This window comes from Nycticebus coucang, chromosome 15 (genome assembly GCF_027406575.1).
Source record: "Nycticebus coucang isolate mNycCou1 chromosome 15, mNycCou1.pri, whole genome shotgun sequence".
NCBI classification, from domain to species: domain Eukaryota; kingdom Metazoa; phylum Chordata; class Mammalia; order Primates; family Lorisidae; genus Nycticebus; species Nycticebus coucang.
In genome coordinates, this window is record NC_069794.1 from 40,523,263 (window position 1) to 40,549,414 (window position 26,152).

Below are 26,152 nucleotides of genomic sequence, written 5' to 3' on the forward strand. Positions count from 1 at the left end.
AAAGAGCTTTTAGTTTCATTTCTCTAAGTATTTATATAAAATATTTTACTTGTACAGACATTTCAAAAAACCCATGTTAACACAATAATGAACAGTTTGGAATGTATTTATTTTTATATTCTGAGTATCTTCACACATATTAAGCAAATAGATGACCACATAAAATAGCTATACTAATGTTTTAATATATAGCCTTTAAATTAACTGTTAGAATGTCATTCTCAAACCTCTACATAATCAGCAATTAAATTAATTATTGAAATCTTATTCAGATATCATGCCAATATGACACATAGTCATGGTTGAAGGGAATACAAGTTTAACTATTAGAATACCATGTATATGAAAATAATAAACATAACAAAATGAAAGCTTCAGAAGTAATAAAAATGCATATGCTCTGAAATGAAGCACATACTTTCTTAATCATCTAATGTTTGAGAGTAGTTCATGTTTGTAATTAAACCAAGGTTAATTTATTTGTTAAAAATTTCACAAAAGTCATTGAATAGCTAGCATTCCAATATTATAATCTTCTGTTATTTAATATAATAAAGAAACTATAATACAAATTCCAATCTTATTTGAAAATGTAAATTCTGAATTATAATATTAGCATAATTATCAGGGTTAAAATCCTCAGAGTTTAAAATCAACAAAGGAAGAAAAGGCAAGTTTATAATCTTTCTGTCATATGTAACATCTAAAAAAGATTCATAATGTTTTAAAACATCTAATTGCTCAGTTTAGAAAAATAAATATTTCTAGTTATTTGGCAATTTTTACTTGTACTTAGCATATTTCTTTGTCTGATGGAACCACATACTGTCTTAATGTTGTAGTAAATTGGAGACTTTCTGACAACATAAACCTGTGTCTTGCATGGTGGATGTTTTGTTTTGTTTGAGACAGAGTCTAACTCTGTACCCTGGGTAGAGTGCTGTAGCATCATCCAATTCACAACAACCTTCAACTCTTGGACTCAAGTGATCCTCTTGCCTCAGCCTCCCAAGTAGCCTGGAATACAGGTATATACCACAACACCTACCTATTTTTTTCTATTTTTAGTAGAGTTGGGATCTTGTTCTTGACAAGTTCAGACTGGTCTCGAATATCTGAGCTCCAACAATCTGCCCTCCTTTGCCTCCCAGAATGTTAGGATTATAGGGGTAAGCCATTGTTCCCAGCCAACTTTCTTTTTTTTTTTTCCTCTCTTTTTTTATTTTCTTGAGAATTGTGTTGTTTATTTTTTAAATATTTAAAGCCAGGACTCAGGAGGCTGAGATAGAAGGATCACTGAGCCCAGGAGTTCAAGCCCAGCCAGCCAGCCAGCCAGAGTGACACAGTAAAACCCTGGGTTTGCATAGTGTTTTTTTTTTTTGTTTGTTTTTGTTTTTGTGGTTTTTGGCCGGGGCTAGGTTTGAACCCACCACCTCTGGCATATGGGACCGGCACCCTACTCCTTGAGCCACAGGCGCCGCCCTGCATAGTGTTTTTATCAAGAAGATTTTGAACCAATGCTTGACACATTACACTGAAGTGATTTTAAGTAATCAAATTAACCCAGATTCCATGGTAAATATTAACTTATGAAATATTCAGGACACAGCTTTTGCCTAATTTACTTCTCGATAACAAAGTGGTCAAATCTCCACAGGATACCAAAGAAAAGCATGTTTTCACAGAGTAAAACATTGTTCAATAACTTCTAAGCCTTAAGGAAAAACAAATAAACCTTATTTTGAAATTCTGTCATAGTAGTGATTCAATTTCAATAATATTTCCTTAACACCAGAAGTTTTGCCATTTTCCTAATCATAGTAAAATAAGGGCTTAACTATATTTACAATTTATTTCAACAAGAACACCATGTATATCATTCAACCATGTTCAAATTTAAATTAATAATATGTTTTTAAATATCATCTTCAAATTTACTGATTCAATCAACATCCTAGTATAGGGTTATTTTAAGAAAATTATGTAGCAGCCCACATAGCCTATGGCTAGGAGTAGTGAGAGTTATAAGAAATACCTGTATAGCTCAATAAGGGAACACCTTGGTGGAAAGGACATGGAGAGGGATTTAGTGCTCCTAACAAGCATGAGAGCTCGCGAGATGAGAGCAGTAGTGAAGTCTCTACACCTGTGGTGTTGAGCTGCACGAGATCAGCCTTGTATTAGTCTGGAGGAGCAGGCAGTTGGGAGCATGCGCATTCTATCATGGACTCACTTTGACTCTGTCTCCTCTCCTGCCTGCAGAACACCAGCACGGTGTCTCTCTGCTGAAGATTACCAAGCTCTGCTAAAGACTAAGATCTGTCTTTCTAAGAAGACTGCTTTACTCTAAGACTCTCTCTCTTACTCTCTCCAGCTAAAGTAGATAGCCCTCAGGCACCTAACAGACGTGAGTAAGGTAACATAGTGGTCTGTGTCTGGAACCTAGTTAAGCCGGCCCAAGACCTGGCCAGTCCTGGGCCCTGACAAGTGGTGTCACAAGTGAGATGTGACAAAATTAGAAAAAATATTTTCTAAAGTATGATTGAAATAAACTATTTTGTCCCTAATTGAGCCTTCAAATATTAAAGACTAGGTAAAATAAAAGTAAGTTCTTTCTTATGTCAACACCAGACAAAACAAAAATTTACCGAGACCTACTCTGATGGTTTAAGAAACTGCACTCCCAGATTGCACGAGAAAAAAAAAAAGACAAAAAAATATGTTTATGGCAATAAAATGTTAAAGATAAATGATAATATTTTTTAATGACTATGTTGTATAATGCCTAGTAGTTAAACATGTATTAGGTATACGTGGGGATGTGTTTATAGATAGGGTTTTATATTTGTGGAATGGTATATACATGTAAGGGTGTGTCAGTGTGGGTGTGTACATGTATAATTGTGTATAGGTGGCTGTCTACATGTCAGAAGTATGGATATGTGTGTATGTGGGTGTTTAGGAGACTGTGGCAGTAAGTGGGAGTGTGCACGTGTGCATTTATATGTGCACGCACGTCTATAACTGAATGTGCACGTGCACATGAGGAGTAGGTTTGTGTCAGTGGTTCTCAAGCAGGAGAAATTTTGCGTCCGGGGAATACTTTGCAATATCTGTATTCATTTTTGATTGTCACATTGGAGTAGTTATGCTACTGATTTCTACTGGGTAAATACTAAGCAGTTAGCTACTAGATACTACTTAAAAAGCTGCAGTGCATACTTCCTGCAACCCTTCATGACTACCCTGCAAAGAGAAAAACACCAACACTGCTGATCTTCAGAGAGACCCTTGTGTGGTGTGTTGGGGTTACAGGAATACCATGAAACTTGCACAGGGTAAGCGGTCAATAATCTTCTCTGTAATTTTATGCTTCACATCATAAACAAAACCTCAGGCTATTTTAACATGCTCCTTTGCATCATGGTTATCATTGTCATCTGACACTTTGAGAAGGTTTTGGTTATTTTTACCTGACAAGCTATAAAGAACATTAATATCTCCTTAATGTGAATATGAGACTTATATTTTCCAAAACCATAAACAAATCTATCCTAACAAAGATTCCTTTCAGAGACCCTCTGAGAAGCAATTTTTTTTTTTTGCAGTTTTTGGCCAGGGCTGGGTTTGAACCCACCACCTCCAGCATGTGGGGCCAGCACCCTACTCCTTTGAGCCACAGGCACCACACTGAGAAGCAATTTTTTTAATGCTGACATAAAGCCATTAAATTTTGTTACCAAAGATTAAATCATGCCTGTTTAAATACATTCTATACTTGGAATCCGTGTGCATTAGATGTGACCTATTACATACCTATATTGAAACATAAAATTATCTTTTATGTTTACTTTTTCCGGTCTATAGTTCATGAAAACATTTCTGGTATTAAAAGTACTACCGTTCACTCATGTTTGTGTCTAGGAAGGTTATCCTTTCTAGTGACATCATAAATTATTATACACTAGGTAGATTATTTGATGCCACACAGATGATTTAATGCCATCCCTTTCATTATGATTTCTATTTTCTCAGTTTCTTGATTTTTAAGGCTCCTCCTGGTAGAAGGAAAGGCTGAAAATGATATCTCCAATTTATTACAGCATTTTTCTGGGGACACATCTCTGACTGAAATGACATTAAATCCCCTGAGAAGCAGAAACTATGGGTTTGAAGAGGATGCAGCCCACACATCTCTGATCAAACCTTTGACTTTGTTACTATAGTTGTCAAAATAAACTAATAGGAAATACAAAAAGAAAGGAGTTCTCATTTTTGACCGCCAGATGCACTCTTACAACTCTCTCAAAATATTTTCTGTTCATTATTTTTTTTAAATGTGCTTTCTCTGTCATAAGCTTGTAAAATGCATACTATATAGAGACTGTGAACATGTCAAAGGTATTTGTTAATTTGCACCAGGACATGCATGCCACAAGCTCATATATAAGATGATATCTGGCAGCCTGCTTACAGTGTATTTTTAAAGCAAATATTTATAGTTGCTCTGTGCTGTCAATTTTTTTCTTGACATACAATGTACAAGTTTCTGTTTAACTCTTATTATTATGCATTCTTCTGTATATATAATATTCTTCTTTCTGAGTTTTGAAAGAATAATAATTGCATGCTTTTTGTGAGAAAAAAATGCACCAATTAATTTTATTTGTATTTTCTCTCCCATCTGTAATGGCATACAAGTGGAAATATTAGGATAATTTTCCATTCATACTCTAAGAAAGTTACTATTGTCTACAATAAGCCAACTGATTTAAATAAAATACTTAGTATACTGTGTTTGAGGGGTTGTCTTTTGGTCTGCCTAAAATGTTTTTCTTCTCTTTTAAAATATTTTACATGTGCTTTAGAAAAGAAATCAAGGTGAATTGACAGACAAATCAGACTAATCTTTTGCCTGGGGACTTGCCTTTAATACATTATTATCTGTCTAGTTTTTTTAATTTTGATAAACAAAGCAATCCAAATGATACTAATGTCATTTATTTCTTGAGGCTACAATGAGCGCATTGCTCTGGTTTCTTGGTGAGTAAACACATTCACTGGAAGGAAAGACAAATTGACATTTTAATTCATGCTTATATGACTTTAGGTAAAAAAAGTATAGGCTTCTTCTACTGAAATATTGGTATTCAGGCTTGTTACATGATCATGAAATTTGGCATCAAAATGGAAGAGCAATCATCTTGTTGAGTGGGGGTAATATTGGGGTTATATAAATGGTGATGAAGAATTTTAGGGGTAATGAGAAAAACAGCTTTCAGGTAGCAATTAGCAGATACAGAGTAATAGAATTCTGGGGTCCCTATCTAATTCACTAGAGTTTTTAATCAGTAAAACAGACTATTAATGAATGACAAAGAAGGCTGTAATCCATGACATATGTGGAGGACATGTAATTTAATTTTTTCTATTTCTTTCACTGTTTCCAGGTCCTTTAACATATTTTGCAGTGAAAGAATAAATACCACTCAATTTTCTTTTCTTTTTTTCTTTCTTTCTTTTTTTTTTTTTTTTTTGAGACAGTCTCACTATGTCACCCACAGTAGAGTGCTGTCACATCGCAGCTCACAGCAACCTCAAACTCTTGGGCTTAAGAGATTCTCTTGCCTCAGCCTCCCAAATAGCTGGAACTACAGGTACCCACCACAACTCCTGGCTACTTTTGTTGTTGTTATTTTGTTGTTATTGTTGTTTGGCAGGCCCAGGCCAGGTTCGAACCCATCAGCCCTGGTATATGTCGCCAGTTCTCTAGCCACTGAGCTACAAGCAACAAGCCAACAATTTTCTTAAATGTATCAAAAATGAAGACATTATGCTAGTCTATATAGAGAACTATGAATCTTACCAAGAAACTCCTTAAGAGATTTAATTTAAAATTAGACAAGTATGAAAAACAGATATTTCCTTCCCTATTAATAATGTATCTAGATTAATATTTGACAAAAATATTATTAAAACAGGCAGAGTTGCATTTAGGATATTTAAATATTTAATGAGAACAATATAAAGAAAGAAAAGCATGAGGGTACAAAATGCTGAGGGCCATTTTCATGTATTTTTGAAAGCAGAATAAATTTAATGTGGTCAAAATAGGTTAGCTATAATCACTATCAAAAAATTCTTGGTAGTAACTTGGTAATAGCTTCAGTAAAAAAGTTACACGTTATATAGAATCATTAACTATTGAAATTATGTAGATTTTAAAGTCATTGCTTAAATATCTAAACCTTTGGTACAAATGATAATAATTGGTTAATTGTACCATTGTTTTAGATTTAGAAATGCTGCCAAAACATGTATTCTCTCAATTATATCTTAGAGAAAGTGAAAGAATTGGTGAATTTGTATTCAAGTATTTGTGCGTTTTGTATGAAGTAACCATTGAGTATATCATTTTGAGTATTCATGTATGAAATACAGGAATTAATACTAATCTTGCATAACTTGGGGAATGATAAAATGACACACTTGGTATTAGAACATTATTAGAGGTAGAAATATGTCAAAGTATTTATGATATTCAAGCTATGTAAGAGACATTGTGTAATACTCTGAGAGATACACAGGGAAATTCAAAATCATCCTGAATTAAGTAATCTTAAATTTCAGTGAGAGAGAGAAGATGCTTTGTCATAAATTGAAATGTTGAGAACTAAACAAATAACAATTGAATGAATCATCACCAGCGAAGATTTAATTAGGTTTGAAGATAACCACAAAAGTATGATTCTTAAAATAGTTCAGGATTAAGACTTCATAATATCCCAAATATTTATCACTTCCTGCTCATTTTACTTTTTTGAGTCAGGAGGATGTCTTTCAGCATTTCTTCTAAGGGAGGTCTGACAGCATAAATTCTTTGTCTTCTTTTATTTGAAGATGTTTGTATTTCGTATTTATTATTAAAGAATATTTTTGCTAGATAAAAAATTTTTCATTGACAGTTGGGTTTTTTCCTTCCTCTCAGCACTTAAAGTTGTTCCACTTTCTTATGCCCTCCACTTTTCAGAATAAGGTCGGCAGTAAGAGTATTAATAGCATTGTTCTCTTGAATTTTGTTGGCCTTACTCAGGTTTAATTCTAGGTAATCTGTTAATCTGTATTTTGCAGCAGTTTGACCATGGGGTGCCTAAGAATGACTTTTTTGGTATTTATCCTGCTTAGGGTTCAGTGAATTTCTAATATCTATTTCTTTATCTACTATCTATAAATTTCTGTCTTGCAAAAGTCCTAGCCATATTTGAAAACTATTTTCCCCACTTTTTCACTCAGCTCTCCTGCTGTGTAGTTTCCACGTAGCTGTCCTTCTATGAGTGTCTCTGTGTGTGTATGATATTTTCCATAAGTTCCTGCTAAAATCGTGTACATTTTCCATATTTTTGTTTAAAAGGTACATATTCACCAATTATTTCCTTCACTGTCATCTGTATTTGGCTGAGTAGCCTATCCACTATAGTTTTTTATATCAGAAATTGAAGTTTTCAGTGGAAGGATTTCCATTTTTTTGTTTCTATTTTTTCTGTTAGTATTTCTCATACTTTCATTTACCACTAGCATTTTTTCCTTGAATATAGTGATAATTTATAGTAATCTACTAATTCTAACATCTAGGTCATCACAGGTTTAAGTCTCTATTGATTGCCTTTTTATGGGGGCTGAGGGACCCCACAATGGTCAGCCACTGAGGATGGTGGTGTGAGAGAACCCTCAGACTCAGTTCTCATGGGTGGAGTAACCGATGAGGGCCTGGAGAGGCTCAGGGAGAAGGTAGCAAGTGCTTTGCTTAGCAGACTTCTCAAAGGTCCTTTAATTCATCAAAACCACAGAATGTGCTGAAAAGCTCATAATAGATAGGAAACAAAACACAGTGGTTGCCCTAAGCAATCATTAGCAAGCAAATAGGGGGAAAGCAGGGAAAGGAATCTTGAGTATTATACTATGTGATTCTAAATTTAAACAAAGAAAAGGTTATAATTTTTAATGCTTCTTAACTCACTCTGGTGATTCCCACATATACCTTGGCTTAACTCAGTTGATAGTAATCTTTAGTTGCTGTACACTCCATTCTTGCCCCCTGATGACTTATGGGTACCATTTACAGTGCCAGAGTGGGAAGGGGTGAAGAGGCCTGCACTTTGGTTAAACAGGTTCTCAGGAAGTTTAGCCCTGAGCCATGGGTGCTAAGCATTCCACTTAAACCATGAAACTGTTACTGGGTCTGAGGAACCTGGACTTTGCCTAAAAGGCCTTTTGGAATGCTTTAGTCTAAGCTACACTATGAACTTAGGTAACACCGACAATTCCCCTTTTTTTCTTTAATTAAAAATCAATTATGATTCACATAATAGAAAGCAGAGGAATTTTAAGTGTTCTGGGTAAGGATCCAGCATTTTGATCTAGATAATAGTACATCTGGATAGCCAACATTGCCTCATCCTGGATGGTCCTTCAGAACAGGCGGTAGATGACATTCAACGTTATAAGAAAACAACCAAAAGAATTGATAAAGCAGCAAAAGTCCAAATTCTCAAATTGAGAACAGAAAACCATGTTTTGGGGTTAAACCAATTTGTCACATTGTTAAGATGCTTTAAAGTTTGTTTTGAACATCATCTTGTAGTTGCTTATGTTGTCAGGTCTTGAAGGTCTTAAAGATCTGAAGGCCCTTGAGCTAAACATTTTTCAAATGCTTCCTGTAAATTTAATTTTACAGTATTCTGATCCTGGGAAGCATTAAAGGGGAGGGGAGTGTCACACATGGCTAGGTATTTGGTGTTACATACGAGCTTTTTCCTCATCCACAAGACTTCTAATCTTTCACCCATCCCAGGGTACTGCAGCCTTAAGAGCATTGAGGCATTTTAGAATTTCTTGATCATGGTTGCTAAAGATTGAAGTGAATGGTTATTTTGTAAATAATCATTCACTTGTTGAGCAGTATGAATGGTGTTTGATTAGACAACTGCTACAGTGGCTGGGGTAGCCTCCAGAGCAGTAGCTGCAATAATAGAAGCTATAAAAATTCCAAGGAAATGTTTCTGGCAAAGCTTTCTCAGAGCAGATGTTTTTTGCTCTAAAGCATTAGTTTTCATACACTGGTAAGTGAGGTTTACTGAAATCCAGGCCTCAGCTCCCTAAATGAGTATGTAAACATGAGTTAAATCAAGTTGAGTCCTATTTTAGTAAGTTAACAAGGGGTCAACTATGTTTTGTGAGCTTGGAGAGTCAAATTAAAATGCCTAACTAATAAATGAGGATGTTTTATAAATTGGATGAAGGCAACTTTAGAAGTTAGTACAATGATACAAGGTTTGGAAGTACACACCATTACTTCTTCAGTTTTAACTTCCACTATCCATTGTAGGGATATCTTTGAGCTTGGGGGAATAATGTCCATGCTGAATTACTTGGGATAAGTAATTAGTGGGATAAAAGGTAAAGCTACTCTCCAAATTTCCTTTTTCAGAGGTGTAAGGGGGTTGTAAAGAAAGCTGCTGGATTCTTGAAAGAGGACCAGCTAAGCCACGATTCCAATCTTTGGGGGCCTTATAACTAATGTAAAGCATATCAAATTCCCAAGTTTCACCTGAACAAGGACAAACAGTCTGGTGGATCCCCAGTTTTCTAAAGTCCAATCATTTGGTAAGTAATTTGTTGTAAAATTCGGTGAGAAAAAGTAAGTCCAAGTTAGATCTAAAGGAGAAATATTTTGGCCAGTTCTCAATGCACAGTTACAAACAGGAATAGATGGTTTATGAAAACTTGTCTGAAACTGTGGATCCTCCTACTCTTACAATATAAATAAATAATTCATGGGAAATATCAGTGACTATAGAAGAATTAGGATGATATGTGTAATTCATATACTATTGTGGTTTGAAAGGACTACAATAGGTGGGATTAGTTGAGGTGTATTCTCATAAACCCAAGGATCAATTCTGAGTTAACTTATGCCAGCCCCTATGAAATTGATGACAACACATTCATCTGAACTATAGTTCTATAAAGGGCCAGGTGTGGAGGAAGCCAAGTTCTTCTAGTAATTTAGGAATCATTGCTGGGTGTCAGGGGTTCAGGATCTTCCCAGGTGACGGGAGAGAAAATGGGTTGTTCTAGTAAATGAGCCCAGTACAAATGATTTGGTTCACTTACCATTGTACTTACTTGACACACATATGAAAATAAAGCAAGTAAAACAAAGATCATCTGATTGCTTTGAGAATTAGCAGCAATTTTAGTTATCATGGAAATAAAGAGATTCCCAGTGTTATAGATGCTCCAGTGTTTTATACTATTTCTTGGGCACAGGCAACAAGATGCTTCAGATCTCCCCAGGTGATGACCTTCTCTTCGAGTTTTTAAGTTTTCAGCATTTCTGTGTCTCCTCCAGTTGAATGTCTGTATCCCTGGTGAAATCATCACTGGAAGGTTGTGAGTTGCTGCTGGAGGGCTATCAATCATCATTTAGCAGAGGTCAGGAACAGGATTTGTGGGTGACCATTAGGAAAGGTAGGATTATAGGAATAGAGTTAGATTAATATAATAATGAAATCATGTATGAAAAGTTTTATGATCATGATCAGGTATGCAGGAAAATGGGAAAGGACATGATTCTCCACAAAGAACATACTATACTGGAAACTTCAAGAGCCAGCTTGGCAGGAACTTCAAAGGACTTCAGAAAAAAGGCCTGCAAAAGCCTGGCTGAAGTCAGGGAGAGCTTCAGGAAAAAGGTTCATAAGGGCCTGGCTGGGGCCTGAAATGGTTTGGGGAGCCATTTTAAGATTAACTAGGGCAGCGGGTGCAGTTGACTCATTGAGCAAGAAAGACTAGTTCTTCTGGGTTTTAGATAAGAGGATTTAGCTTTTTTTCTCCCTGGCTCCTTGAGATGAGTAGGGCATCAACCAATCTCCCCCTGAGGAACACAGCAGATTAACTGGGTGGTATCCAGCTCCAAAGTTCATGTTCCCATGTCCTTTGTTTTCTCTAATCCTGTTAGTGATTGATAAGTATTTTAAGAAATAAAGTAATGAGAGGTAAAAGGTAATCAGGTGGGTAATGGAGAATTTGGGCACGAGGAACCTTAAGGATGATGTATGTTGTTGTTGTTTTTGCAAACATCCATTTGCTGATCAGGAGAAGTAATAAAAACCAAGTGCATCCAGAGTTTGGGTTCATCACTGTCTCTTGCATAAAGGGCATCATTCTCCCAGGCCCACACTGTAAATTCTACCTTATTTCTATGGTCTTTATTTTCTTCATTTCTTTGTCACCGCTGAGTACTGGGGACACTCACAGGTGGTATGGGGGCTGGCTCTTTACAGAGGTGCTTCTGGATCTGTGCCAGTTCTTAGTATGGTTTGACTAGTCTGGCTGGTATCCAAAAAAGACCTGTAGGTGACAGGGTTGCTGCATAACTTCTTCCCTGTGTTAATAACCTTACTGGGCCTATCCATTGGGGGACACCTGGTGGCTCTTTATATTAAATCAAAAGTTTAAGTTCTTATTTAGGAGAGCTAATGTGTTTTCAGCCACTGGACACCTTGCTGAGAACAATTTAAAAATTAATAGTGAAGACTGCTTTGTGAATTTATTCTTGTGGTGTCAATCTATCCTCCATACTCCCCTTCTTTTGTTTTGATAATTGATGTTTTAAGATAGTGCGTGAGTGTTCTACGATTGCTTGACTTGTTGAATTGAGATCAATACCAGTAATATGTTTAATTAGCCACTGCTGATAAAATAGGGAGAAAGAATTGGAAGCATCAGCTGGACCATTGTCAGTTTTAATTTGTTGAGGAAGGCTATTCCTGATAAAGTATGTTTTTTTTTTTTTTTTTAGAGACAGAGTCTCAGTCTGTTGCCCTCGGTAGAGTGCCATGGTGTCACAGCTCACAGCAACCTCTGGCTCTTGGGCTCAAGTGATTCTCCTGCCTCAGCCTTCCAAGTAGCTGGGACTACAGGCACCTGCCATAATGCCCAGTTATTTTATTTATTTATTTATTTTTTGGTTGCAGTTTGGCCGGGGCGCGTTTGAACCTGCTACCCTCAGTATATGGGATTGGCGCCCTACTCACTGAGCCACAGGTGCCAACCCCCCCCTTTTTTTTTTTGAAACAGTGTCTCACTTTTTCCCTTAGTAGAGTACTGTAGCTTCATAGCTCACAGCAACCTCAAACTCTTGGACTCAAATGATCCTCTTGCCTTACCTCCCAAGTAGCTGGGACTACAGGTGCCTCCCACAATGCCTTACTATTTTTAGAGATGGGGGGTCTCACTCTTGCTCTGGCTGGTCTCAAACTTCTGGCTCAAGCAATCCACCCACCTCAGCCTCCCAGAGTGCTAGGATTACAGGTGGGAGCCGCCACGCCCAGCCAATAAAGTATGTCTTTTTTTTACACATTTGGCAGGTTCACCAGCTTGACAAGTGGCATGACTCATACCTGAACAAGTGCCAATACAAACATGAATATATTTAAGTTTCCAAAAGAACAGAAATGAGTAACATCCATTTGCCACAATATATTAGCTTATAAACTTTGAAGATTAACTCCAACAGGAAAAGGGGCAGAGGACTGTTGACAGTCTGGGCAAGCCCAGACAATGTCATGGGCTTGAGATAGAGAAATTTGAAATGCACAAGTTAATGCTCACATGCTCTGATGGAAAATTGATGAGACTGGATAGCTGAAACTGTTACTTTAAACATTACCAAGGAATAATCATGATTATTTCCTTCTGTGATAGGACCAGGAAGATTAGAGTGTGAACAGACCTAGGTGATTAAAGAAAAAAAAAAAAAAAGGTATTTTGTTTTCCATAATAGTTGTACAGAAGAAAATGATTCATTATTCTTAGTAAAGCATCACAGGAATGGAGAAGCATAACAGGAATAGAGAAGCATGAGTCCTATGTATTCAACTTTGATATGAGGATAACTAATGACAATTAATGACAGGGTGGGGCATGAGGGAAAGGGAGAACAGACAGAGAGAGAAGGAGGGAGGGGATGAGGGAAAGGAAAAGGAAAAAAAAAAGAAAATAGTGACTCATTCTCACATAAATTAGATTTAATTTTGACCAAAGTACATTATTTGAACATTAATTTTTAATTCAACTTGTTAGTATGTTATTTAGGATATTGTCTCCTCATAAGTGAAATATGTTTGTAATTTCCCTTTATAATAATATATCTTTTTCAGTTTTAATATCAGGTATATCCAGATGAAGTAGAATGATTTTGAAGTATTTCTTTTTTTTTCTATTGTCTATAAGATTTGGCATGATCTGTTTTTTTGAAATTATCTTTTATTTTTATTTATAAATATTAATTGTCTATTTTTTTAGACTTTGAAAAAAAATAAGAAGAAGATGTTAACTGATGACTCCATACTGAATCTCAGAACCAAAGCATTCTATGATAGACAAACTCTTATCTGACCATCTGAATGTTACTTTTTTTGCATTATTATTATTATTATTGCTCAATATTTCATTGCAGCAATCCTCTGATTTCTTTTCTGAGTGTATTTATTTTCTTTCATTCTTTATGAGGTTTTTGTTTCTAGTTATCTTAAATATTGTTATTGTTGTTAAATTTTAAGCCTTTTTAACTTTGTGAAGGCAAAAAGTGGAAACCAAATAAACACATGTATATGTATAGAGAAAATAAAAAAAATAATAATTAAAGTAAGTTTTTATCATCTGATTGGCAAATTAACACATCAGCAATGGTTTTAATAGTGTGTACTACATAGGAAGAGTCAGCTAAGATATTTTAAAGTTGTAAAGTAAGTGCTAAAATACCAGCAGATAATTCTACTCTTTGGTGGTAGAATGACCAGGAGTGAGAGAATGTTTCCACTCATTACTTTCATTCCAAGTTACTAGTACCTTTCCTGATTTTCCAATCCATCAGTAAAAAAATTAAAAGCTTCTTTTACGGGAGTGGAAGCAATAGGGTTAAACTGAGTTATGGGAAGTAACTGACATTGACATAAATCTTAAGAGGGAGGTTAGAAAATAAAATCTGTAAGAGCCATTTACAATAATTCACTCTGTGACCAAATGATAGGAGAGACAAATCCTGTCAGTTGTTAGCATCTAACTCTTCCTTGGCTTATTAAAGAAAATCTTTGGTCAGAAATTATTTGTATAATTATTTCTTTTTAGATGATGGGACAAAACAACCATTCAATTGTGTCTCACGGAAGACTAAATTGGTACAAAAGTCCAGTTAAAGTATGGAAGGTGTTTAAAATAATTAAAGTAATGGGGTATCCTTTCTTAATTCGAGTCAGTTGTCTTTTATTATTTAAATACTCCATGTTTTTAAATTCCTGTCTTGCCTCTGTAGTTAAAGTACAAGGGGAATTAGTGCAGGGTCTCCTTTCAAAGTGTCAAGCAAATTGGTTAAGGCACAAGTGGGAACACTTAATGAAGGTTGTAGCCAATTACTGTGCTCTAAATTTTGTGTAAATCATCCAGGGTAATGTTATTAGTGATGTGTAAAGAAACCTGTTGTGGTTTACTAGTATGGGTTGCAACTATGTATCCTAAATACTGCCATGGCTGTTGAATTTGAATTTTGTCAGGAATTATTCTGAGACCCGCTTCAGCCATAGAAGCAATTAAAAATTGTAATATCTGAGAAAGAACCATTTTATTTTTATGGGCTATTAGTGAAGGGGGGGGCACTCGATCGGCAGAGATCTCACAGACCACCAAGGCTTGTATGAAGGAGGGAGGGATGCTGCAGAGCAGCACCAAGAAGGAGAGAAAAGGAGAGAGAGAGAAAGAGAGAGAGAGAGTGAGAACGCACGTGAGAGAGAGCTATATAGGTTCGATTAGGAGAAGTCTTAGAATAGTGATGGGATGGTAGAATAGCCAATAAGGAGTTACTGCTCTGGCTGGAAGAGCAGTTAGGGGCAGGCCATAAGTTTGAAATTTTCAGTGGGTAGCTGTAACTTTAAGAGTGAGAAAGCTAATCTTAGCCTGTAGAAAGTAGGAGGGGCTTTTCTGTGGGAGGGCCTTTCTCTGGGGCAATTACCTAACAATTAGAATATCATACATATAATGATAAATTAAGGCAGATGAAAGTTTTTCCCAAGTGGGAATAAGTGCTCTGGCCACATAAAGTGAGCATAAAGTAGGACTGTTAATCATACCTTGAGGCAAAAATTTCCACTGACAGAAAGCCATTGGAGATGCATTGTTGATAGTGGAGACTGAAAAGGCAAATTTTTCTTTGTCTCAAGGATGCAAAGGGATGTTAGAAAATCAATCTTTTATGTCAATAATTAAAAAGGAATATCCTAATAGATCCAAACAGGGTTAGGTAGTCCTGGTTGTAAAGACCCCATAAAAATAATGTGGTCATTTACTAGCCAGAGGTAATGGATTAGTCTCCATTTGCCACTTTTTTTTTTTTCAGAATGCACAAAATTGAAGTGTTTCTAGGCTCTAACAGATGCTTCTATATGTCATGCCCCAAGCTGCTCTTTGACTAAGTTCTGTATCTGGATAAGTCTTTCCACCTTTAGGGGCCACTGATCCACCCAAACTGGGGGGCCTGTTTTCCATTGCAGTGGGAGTGAAGTAATTCAGTGGCCATTAAGACAAATTTGAAACTTGTAATTTGGACATTCCACCGGGAAAGTATATCTCTAGGAAGTTCTAGGAAGGCCTAAAATATATGGGACAAGGGTGGCTTTTTGGTTATTAGGACCTACCCAGAGCAAAGTGTATTTGATCTGTTGAGGTTAGTTCCTCCCAGGCCTCTTAAGCAGGCCAGTCTTTAGTGGCAATTGTAGTAACATCAGCTCCAGAGTTGACTAAACCAGTAATAGGTTTGTCATTAATTCTTGTTGTTAGCATATGTGTAGTTTTTCCTAATTTAGTGCTTAAAAAAAATTGATATGGGTGTTTCAGAAAGGGGGCCTTTTCAAATTCATTAAGTGATAAGAATGTTGTTGGTATTAAAATAACTTCTGAAATTGGGAATCCTTTATGGAGAAGACAAGGGGCAGACATCTGGAATGTCCTTTGAGTTGGTCCATTATGAGAAGAAGCAATTATATGAGGCATTATCAACATGTCACGAGTCAATCGACATGGGCCTGTTGATAAGGCACCCAATTGTTCCTGCAGGAGGGGTGCTCTACATATGGATTTTAGTTTTTTACGCAAGCCCTTTTATCTGGTACATTAATATCTTCCACTAAAAATAAATCATAAGTGTAAGTTGAACCAGTAGGGCCAAAGGATAAATCAATTAGTCTCTCTCTTTCAGGGTGGTTTCCATATTCAGAGTATTCTGTGTTATCTGGCTCCTTAGAATTAGAGGGATGCTGTAGGCTGCACCTCCTCCCATTTCCCATGAGGGGGTTATCTTGGAGATCAAATTTTGAGCAGAACTGATTGACCCAGTGAAATTCTTTAACACATCATGGACATTTCTTTTTTTGAAGGATTTCAACTAAAATCTCGAGGATTCTTTTGGTTAAGATAATTTTTTTTGACAATTTTTTTTCTTGCCCATATTCGTAACATTGTTTTGCTCCTTATAAGGCCTATGCCCAGGGCTTTGTGTTCTTCGGTGCCAATATTCTGGCAAAGTTTTATCATATCTGCAAGGACGGGGTTGTGCTCCTTTAATGTAGTCAACACCTTTTGGCAATCAGAATTTGCATTTTCATAAACCAATGGAATGGTTAAAATATTAGCGGTCCAGCATGTTTTCGACCTGGTGTGATATGGCAGGCTATAAGTGGTTAATGAACTCTAAGTAAGGCTCCATGCCCCCTTTTCAGATGGTAGCAAAAGAACCAGTAAGAGTTTTAGAGTCAGGAATTTTAATCAGAGCCCTGTAGGGGGCAGTAGAGGACTGCAAGTGGGCTTGCTCCGGGAAAGCCACTTGTGCATCTGTGGTGGTACAATCAACCCCAATAAGCATATTAAGAGTAATGGCAATTTGGGCATGGGCATTTTCGAAGGCAGAAACACAACATGCATCTAAAAATTCTTGTACCCAAATACTCTAGTGTGCAGAGGTAACTACCATTTTAACTAGCGTATGTCAATCCTTAGGTAACATTTTAAATTGACCAGAATTGGGTCCACTATGCCTCTGGTAAAGGCACTTTCTAAATCATTTTCAGTAATGCTCTTTTTTAACTTCTTATAAAGAGAGTAAGGAAAGCCTTCAAAATGAAGTGCCTGCCCTGCACTTCAGAGTACGGGGAAAGAAGTGTTAAGCTTCCATCCTGGTCGCACCTTCTTTAAGACCTTCTTTAAAAGCAGAAGGTAGAGCAATAGCTTCAGAGACTGTTTCTGAAATAGTTGGGATAGAGGAGGAACTCTCATGCTGGGGAGCCTTTTCTAGAGGAACAGTGCCCTCATTTTGGGGTGCTTTAGTTGATCATTGCCTTGAATGGGATAGAGGGCAATACAATATAGATTTCAGACTGAGATTTCAGACAATGCCCGGACCTACAGACTGTCATAGCCATTGATCCAATCTCTCCTAGTCTTGTAAGTTTAGGTTTCCTTTCTGTGGAAACCATGGGCATCAATGTTTGACCACAGTTAAAAATTCTGTTAACTGGTGGTCTGAAACTTTGTATCCAGTTGCTTGGAAGTAAGCCCTGTAGCTGTAGTTTACAAGCTCTTTATTCTTTAGTGAGGTTGTTGCCCATGATGTTAGTGTCCTAAAGGTAAAAAGAAACAAACAAACAAGGGACAAACAAGAAAAACAAACAAAAAATATAAAGAGAACTTTCAATAGGGAAAAACATTTGAAAAAAGATCTCTGTAAATATACTTTTTATAAAGTGGAAAAGATCCCAAATGCAATGGAAATGGAAGGGAGGAATACCACTGCAACTTTCTCAGTAACATTTATAAAAACCATTGAAATCAGATCAAACAAAATAATGACTTGAGAAATGAAAGACAAAAAGAAAGTTAACAAACTTAAATCAACACACAGACAAAAATTTAAAAGAGGCAGGAGGCATTCCAAAACCACAAATTCCTAATCCCACTACCCTCAGGATTGCAAGTGGTCTTTCAGCCTTCCTGCCATAGAAAAAGAAAGGAAGAGCTATTGTTTTTAAATTTAATTAGGAGCATCCCTTTCGCTTTGGTAAGTAATGAGTGAAGGGTATTATCTCCTCTCTTTTCTTTTATTTACATGGGCATATGCTAAAAAGAGGAATGGAAGAGTAGGTATAGCAACTGGTTATCACCTTATTGGCTAAACTACTCATCTTCCTTCTGGAGAGTTCCTTTCAGGACACATAAGGGAGTAGCCCAGACGAGAGTCTGTGAATTGAAACTCACCTTCTCCGACTAAAGCAGGACTGCCAAGGCAAGAGAGAAAAGGAGGAAACAAAGTTATTCTCTTCCTCTTGGCTATTGGCAGGTTGATATAATCCCCCAATGAGGTTTAGACCTCCTAAATGGAATCTCCTGAAAAGGAGAAGCTTGGGGCAAACTGCTTTATGCCATGAGGTCTAGAGAGACAGAAAAGGGTGGAAAAGAAGCGGGATGGTGGTGCAATGTAAGAGGTATGCGTGGAGCAAGATTTTAAGGGGCAAACTTTTTTAAAACAAGGCAATTGGAGGAAGGAGAAAACTGAAGGTAAAAGAGAGAAAGAGTCTCACAGGCCCAAGCCCAAACATGCAATCTCACTGGGGGTTTCCAGGGCTAGTCCGTGGCACCTATTTTCCCTTACCTGTGAAAAGCTACCTTTTTTCCTTTTTCCTGGGCTTTGGGAGATCAATATTGATAGCACTTTTTCAGTGGTTGATGTCAGGGTGGTGAAACAAGTGTAGCTGTAACTCCATGTTGAGTGCCATTTGTGGGGCCTGGGAGATGCCACAGCAGTTGGTTACTGAGGGTGATTGTGTGAGAGAAGACTCAGACTCCATTATCTTGGGTGGAATAATCAATGAAGGCCTGGCGAGGCATACAGTATTACTAGCACAGGTAGAAGCTAGCAAGTGCTGTACTCACCAGACTTCTTAAAGATCTTTTTATTCAGCAAAACCATAAAATGTGCTGAAAAGCTCATAATAGAAATAGAGAACTAAACGTAACAGTTGACTTAAGTAATCATTAGCAGGGAAATAGAAAGGGGGAAATCAGGGAAAGGAATCATGAGGGTTACCCCATGTTATTCTAAATTTAAACAACAAAAAAGTAATCATTAATGTTTTTAACTCACTCCAATGATTCCCATCTATACCTTGGCATGGCTCAGTCAATAGTAATCTTTAGTTGTTAAATACTCCTTTCCTACCCCATGAGGACATATGGGTGCCTTTCACAATGCCATGGGGGTGGATGGAAAGACCTCAGGCATGTTATCCCCGGCCCCTGGATCCTAAGTATTTTGTTGAAACTACCAAGCTGTTATTGGGGGATCTGAGAACGTGGACTTAGTCCAACAGGCCCTTGAGATTGTTTTAGCCTAACCTACACTGTGAGTTTACCTAACACCCACACCTTTTCTCTTGAAAATGTCACATTTCACCTTTCTTTGGATGCTGAGTAATTTTGTTTATTATAATTACATAATTATATAATAATATTATATCTCGGATAATTATATCCAGAATCATATCCAGGATATAGTGATATTGAAGCCTATGAACTATATTAATGTTCCTTCAAAGAGCCTACCTTTCCTTACTTCTTCCCTCCCATCCTTCCTTTTTTTTTTTTTTTTTTTTGCTTTATTAGGCAATAACATTGATAAGACTAAAATTGTCAAGCAGTAGTTCAAATCTCAGTTCAGTTTGTCCAGAGATGAGCTACTTGAAGTCAAATATTTTTAAGTCACTCAGATTTTTTTTTTATTTTGATAGAATATGTGCACAGATTTTGGGACATCTTTCTATGGTTCTATTCTTTCTAGAACTCCAAACCCATCCAATTTCTAGCAATAGTGGTTGATCTTAACTATTTCTAATGTTTCTTCAAGGCAAAAATCTTATAAATTTTTTAATTGGAATTTATCCACCTGGAAACTATGGCCAACTACTAGGGTAGAAGCCTACATTCTTTTTTTTTTTTGAAAGGTCAGCTCCTATGTACTGATAAAATACTATCCAAATCAAGTGTGAGACAGTGTTCAAGACAGTGACTGAACATGTACACAGTAAGGAGAAATAAAAAGGCAGTTTCCCCATTTCCTTTCCCCAGTAAGGTATACACTACATAAAGGTATGAGGTTCATTTTGGCAACAAATGCTTTCATACAAAGAATTTTCAATTCTTCCATCTCTAACCACCCCTGCCCCCCAAAAGTTTTAGGCTCTGACCTGATGATGAATAAGGAAATCAAAATAAGGTGATACGACTTTCATATGAACTCAAGACTAATTGTAGTTACCATCTTAACATCCATTTATCAAATCAGTAGACTGAATTTTCTCCCTTAGAAAATTTTCAACCAAACTGGAATTAATATCACATTAAAGTACAAGAAAGCATATGCAAGACTAGTGTTTTGTTTCGTGGACTAAAAAAGAAACATTCCTCCAATAGCACTGGCCCAGGAGGTACCACATGAAGAAGTGGCTGTAGGACAGAGTGTCCATTAGATCTACCAAAATGCAAGATGGCTCCAGTTTCAGCCTGGAAAGAAAGATCCCTGCCAAGTCTAGCTTTTCACTGTACCCAGGTCTCAAACAGGTGTTAGGCCCACCTACCTGACAAGGCTGGAACACAGCACCAGCAGTCAAAGGCCTAAAGTTGTCTGAACTAGTCAGTGAGCATGTCTATGCCATGATTTGTCAGTGCTCACATTGACGGTAATAAAAGGATCAAGAAGCCTGTGTTTTTAGAGCAGCCCAAACACTATCTCAGGAAGCAACAATCACAGTCTTATCTAGGGTAAATAATACAAAAATAGATCATGAAGTCCCCATGCACAAGTGCTGAGATTTAACCTAACTTTAAAGCAGTACAAAATGGCTTCTTCCACACAGCAAGGGCAAACTCCTCACTACTGTTTCTCAAAAACCAATTATGTCTTCAGGTGTAGCCTCAGTTTAAGAGATTTTTTTTTTTTTTTAAATATACCTTTCCTATGTCAGAGCCAAGGTAAAAGGGAAGAGGGGCTCTAGAATCCCTGGAACAGAAAGAGCTTTAGAAGCCTGTGGGTGTGAGCACTTTCAAGTCACGGGGTTTGAGATTATGGGTCCGTGGGGGTTGTTTCATCCCTTCCAGCACTGGGATGTCCATCTTGGGTGGCTTGAAGGTTGCTGGATCTTCAGCTATCCTAGTGGCCTGTGCTCGGATCAATTCCATTGCAGAGGGTTTCTGGGCTCCTTGGTAGGCCTGGGTGGCAAAACTTCCTGAATCGTACTTCTGGAGGGATCTTGGTCCAAAGAAGCTCCATTTATCTGATGGGTTTCTGTCCTTATCCTCACTTCCAGAATCCATGGTGCTAGGATTTGGGCCAGGTAAAGCTGTGGAAGAACCAGAAGTGAACCAGCCTCTGGGCCTATGCTTGGGTGAAGAATGAGGGGTGCTGCTTCGGGTGGATGGGGCTGACACAGGCTGCTTCTCTTCTCTTGTTATTTCTCCACTCTGTAGCTTTAGTTTGTGGAGTGCTTCTGCCACTCCAAGGTATTTGCTCTCCTCAGTGGTAAGGCCTTTGTGGGGTGTGTAGCCAGCATCTCTCAGCCCTGCCTGTTGTTCAAAACGCTGAATGCTCTCCTGGGTCTGTTTTGTGATCAAAGAATTCATGATGACATGGGTAGCTTTAGCCTTCACCACTGGGATCTTATCCGTACTGTCAATGGCTGATGACAGAGTCATAGCAGGGGAGGATACACTGGCCTCTCCTTCCTCCACCTTGGCGAGGAATCACTGGCTTCCAGGGGATGCTGCCCATGTCGGATGGAGGAGGAGTCATGGGCGTAGGGTCCTCCAGGGCATCATCCTAGCTCAATGCCCGGCGGTATATCCCGATGGGCAGGGACTTCTTGCCTAGAGGCCCACTGGGCTGAAGAGCAGGTATTTCTGGTTGTCTGGAAGCCATTGAAAGACTAGGATCCAGGTGTTTTCTATAGAGAATTCTGAGCTGAATCCCTGCCACCACAGTGAAATTATGTGACAATTACGCTGACAAACAGATGTTAATGAGGAACATTGTCCAGCTGCTGCAAATTAGCAAAACTTCCCAGGAAAGGTCCATCCAGAGATTCTGTTCTCCTGCTGCCGCCTCGGAGCTGCCTGCAGCCCTAAGTCCGACTAGTGTGATGAAAATGTGTCAAACGGTCTATGAACCAAATGTATGGTGCCCCATGATCATACTGTACACAGCTATGATTTAATAAAATAAATAAATAAATAAATAAATAAAGTGGCTCCTTGGACCCACGTCTCCCTAGAGATTGTGGCGCAGTTTGGACCCAAGCCGTGGTGAGAGTGGCGGCAACACCAAAGGCCTCTTTAACTTCTCCAGAATCTGCCTGTTATTTGGTTTAGCGGATGCTATTTAGTGATAGCAGATATTTGCTATTATTTCTTTATTTATTGCATTTTGTTTATAGCTTATAATCAATATCTTATTGGCAGGGGTCCTCAAACTACAGCCCGTGGGCCACATGAGGCGGTGTGATTGTATTTGTTCCCATTTTGTTTTTTTACTTCAAAATAAGATATGTGCAGTCTGCATAGGAATTTGTTCATAGTTTTCTTTTTTTTTTTTTTTTTGGCCAGGGCTGGGTTTGAACCCGCCACCTCCGGCATATGGGACCGGCGCCCTACTTCTTTTTAAACGATAGCCTAGCCTTCCAACGGTCTGAGGGACAGTGAACTGGCCCCCTGTTTAAAAAGTTTGAGGATCTCTGGTCTACAGGATGGTTTGGCTGATAGTATTTTATCCACATAAAATTGAATTGGAAATCTGAAAGTGTTTCAACACTAAGATTATAAAAATTACTTTTTTTCAGAAAAAAAATAAAATAAAATTTATGATGTTACTTTAAAAACATAAAATGAACATTTTCTGTTACAAAAGGGCTATCACTATTTTTCTCAAAAAAGCAGACTGTGAAAATAAGATTAATTTTTTACTCACTACCCTCCAGAAATTCACTTACAGTAAAACAACCAATATTACAAAAGAATATCCTACTATCAAGAAAAAACAACAACAACAAAATAAACAAACAAAACCAACATGAAGCTTGTATGCTTCACCATGAAACATAGATTAATATTAAGATCTTTGGAGTTTATACATATTTCTTAGGACTGTGAACTGGCTAGAGACTTCTTGCTTCTTATTTGCTAATTGTTCTTGCTTGAGTAGCACTACATTCCAGCCCAGAGCCCTATTTGGAATTTCTGAACAGGCTTCTTCGTGCACAGCCAGACATGACATTCAAGCTGTTTTCAACAGTATGATTGTACTGGATATTTAAATATTAAAATGCTTCAGAAACTCTTCAGAAAAATCTATTTCTTGTGAAACACACAGTTTTGACTTTTGTTTTTAAAACAAACTTGTTAAGGTATAAACGTCAATGGGAAAGAACAAAATGAATATAAAAATATACAAACTATCTTAAATACACTCAGAAACTTCACTAAGATCCGGGCTTATCACAGGGGCTTTTCAGAGGCTACTTTTATGCAAACTTCAGAGGATTTTCCACACTCTTCCCTAGTGGCAACCATTATCTTGCTTTATAGTGCAACATTAGTTTTTCCTGTTTGGAGATTTTATACAAATGGAATCTCAACATTTGTATTTATGAAATTCATCCTTGCTTCATTGCCATTCTCCTTTCTACTGTAAAAATAAGATTCAAATTATTTATTTACTCTATTACTAATACGTATTTATGTTACTTCCATTTTATGGCTTTTAACCCAAGCACTGTTATAAATATTGTTGTAATGTTTCATGATGATGCTTATGTTTATTAAATCTATTAGACTAAAAATGCAGGATGATAGACTGTGCATATATTCAGCTTTATTAGATAGGGACAAACTATTTTAAAAACTGATTTTAATATTTTAGAAACCTCCATATTGTTTTCCACAATGGCTGCATTAATTTACCTTCCCATCAATGGTGTACAAATATTCTCTTTCCCCTGTACTTAATAATAAGACTTGTTATCTTTTGTCTGTTTGGCAGTAGCTCTTTTAACAAGTGTGAGGTAACATCTCATTGTGGCTTGAATTTGCATTTCCCTGGTGATTAGTGATGCTTGGAATTTTTTTTCATAACCCTATTGATCATTTCTATGTCTTCCTTTCAAAAATATCTAACCAGGGCCTTGGCTTACTTTTTAATCATATTAATTTTTTTCTTGCTATTGAGTTGTTTGAGTTCCTTATATATTTCATTCCTTTCTTCTATGATATTCATTATTTCCTTTATTCTACTAACTATAAGCTTAATTTGTTCTTTTGGTATTTCCTTGAAGTGTAACATTAGGTTGTTTTTTTGATATCTTTTTTTGTGTAATCATTGACTACTAGAAACTTTCCATTTAAAATTATTTCCCTTATCTTTGTACAGATTTTGATCAAATTGTATACTTTAAATAGTGAATTTTTGTTACTATATATCATATTATGTGAAAATATGTTTCAAAATTATATCTATTTTTAAAAAATTAAACCAGTTTTTTATACTGGTTTAATTTTATGCTACCATTTATGCTACCAATTGCACAAATTACATTTTTACTTAAAAATTGATAAGCCACAGAGTTATTTAATAATATTGAAGGTATACCTCTTCTCATATTTTGATATTTCATATTTATACATATTTTAATTTGCTTTCTGTAACCTGAGAATAATGCTCAGATTATCAGTTTTGATTATTTTATTTTTAAGAATTAACTCATCAATTTGCATTATATTTTTAGATAATAGTGTCCTTTGCTTTATTTCTTCCCTTCATCTTCACTAAATTCTGTTATATATATTTAATATTTTTAACTTTCTATTAATGTTTTCCCCCTTTACTATTTAACTGATTATTTTCCTACTTTATTTATACCCATATCTTAGCATATTATTTTGTCTGTGCTTAATGGTTTCTTAGTAGCAAACTGTTTAGAAAGCTAAAGCTTAGAGAATTTGAATAAATTGCTTAAAAATTATAAAATAAGAATGCTAATGCTCACCATATAAATCTGTTCTCTTCATTAAATATTGTTTATATTACATATTATTTATGCAACTGATATAAAAGCATGGGACTTTAGGTAACATGGCAAAATCTATGGTGCTATATTACAAAATGTTAAGGCAGATAATTAGAGAAAAATGTAAAAGCAAATTAATATTTATGTGTATCTTTTGCAAAATATTTTCAAATGTTTACTTTCATATAATTACAAGGAAAACCTAAACAATAGTAATTATCTTCCTTTTCACAGGCATTAAATTGGTATTTAGAATAGGTACATAAATTGTACTCATCACAATATTAGTGAATTGCAATCTGAATTCATAATTTATGATTCCAAATGCATGAGGATTTTTTATTAATTTCTGGTTTTTATTTCTTTTATATCATAACACCTCTCATTATAGATGGGTAGGAGCTTACAGAAATTCCCTTTCCTGTATTTCTTATTTCCTCAGAATAATCTTTTCTAAATCATGTTCTTTTCTCTTTTGCTTGAATTAAAAATTTTCATCATCTACCCACTTATACTCAAAGACCAGCAGCAAACTTCAAGCTGTCTTCTTCCTGCCTGATCCTTGACAAGAAATATTCCCTCAAGAGACAACAGATCATTTCTGTGAGAGAAATGAAATGGATATGTCATATGGGAGGGGACTGTCAAGCATAAAAATTGCAGAGAAGTCCCTTCTCTCAATTTCATGTCAGTTATTTTTTATTTCCTACACACCAGACTTTGTTTTAAGCTCCTAGAAAAGAGTATTCAAACATTTAAAAATAAAAAAGATTTGTTTTCTTTAAGTGAAAATGCAAACTCTTTGTCTTTTATGTACATTTTATGTAAGATGTTGTTATAAGCATAATTTTGGACTCATAGTCCAATGCTATTTTACCCAACCCAACAAAATATTTTGATGTAACTTTTGATGCCTGCTACTCCAGGCAATAGATTAT

The 26,152-nt window shown here is 36.5% G+C and overlaps 1 pseudogene across 1 annotated transcript; it reads right to left on the minus strand.

Moving 5' to 3' along the window:
• Positions 1-20,855: 20,855 nt before the first annotated feature.
• On the minus strand, positions 20,856-22,282 carry LOC128566689 (putative monooxygenase p33MONOX; annotated as a pseudogene). Its single transcript, XR_008374608.1, has one exon. The product of XR_008374608.1 is annotated as a putative monooxygenase p33MONOX (transcript).
• Between the last annotated feature and the right edge of the window lie 3,870 nt (positions 22,283-26,152).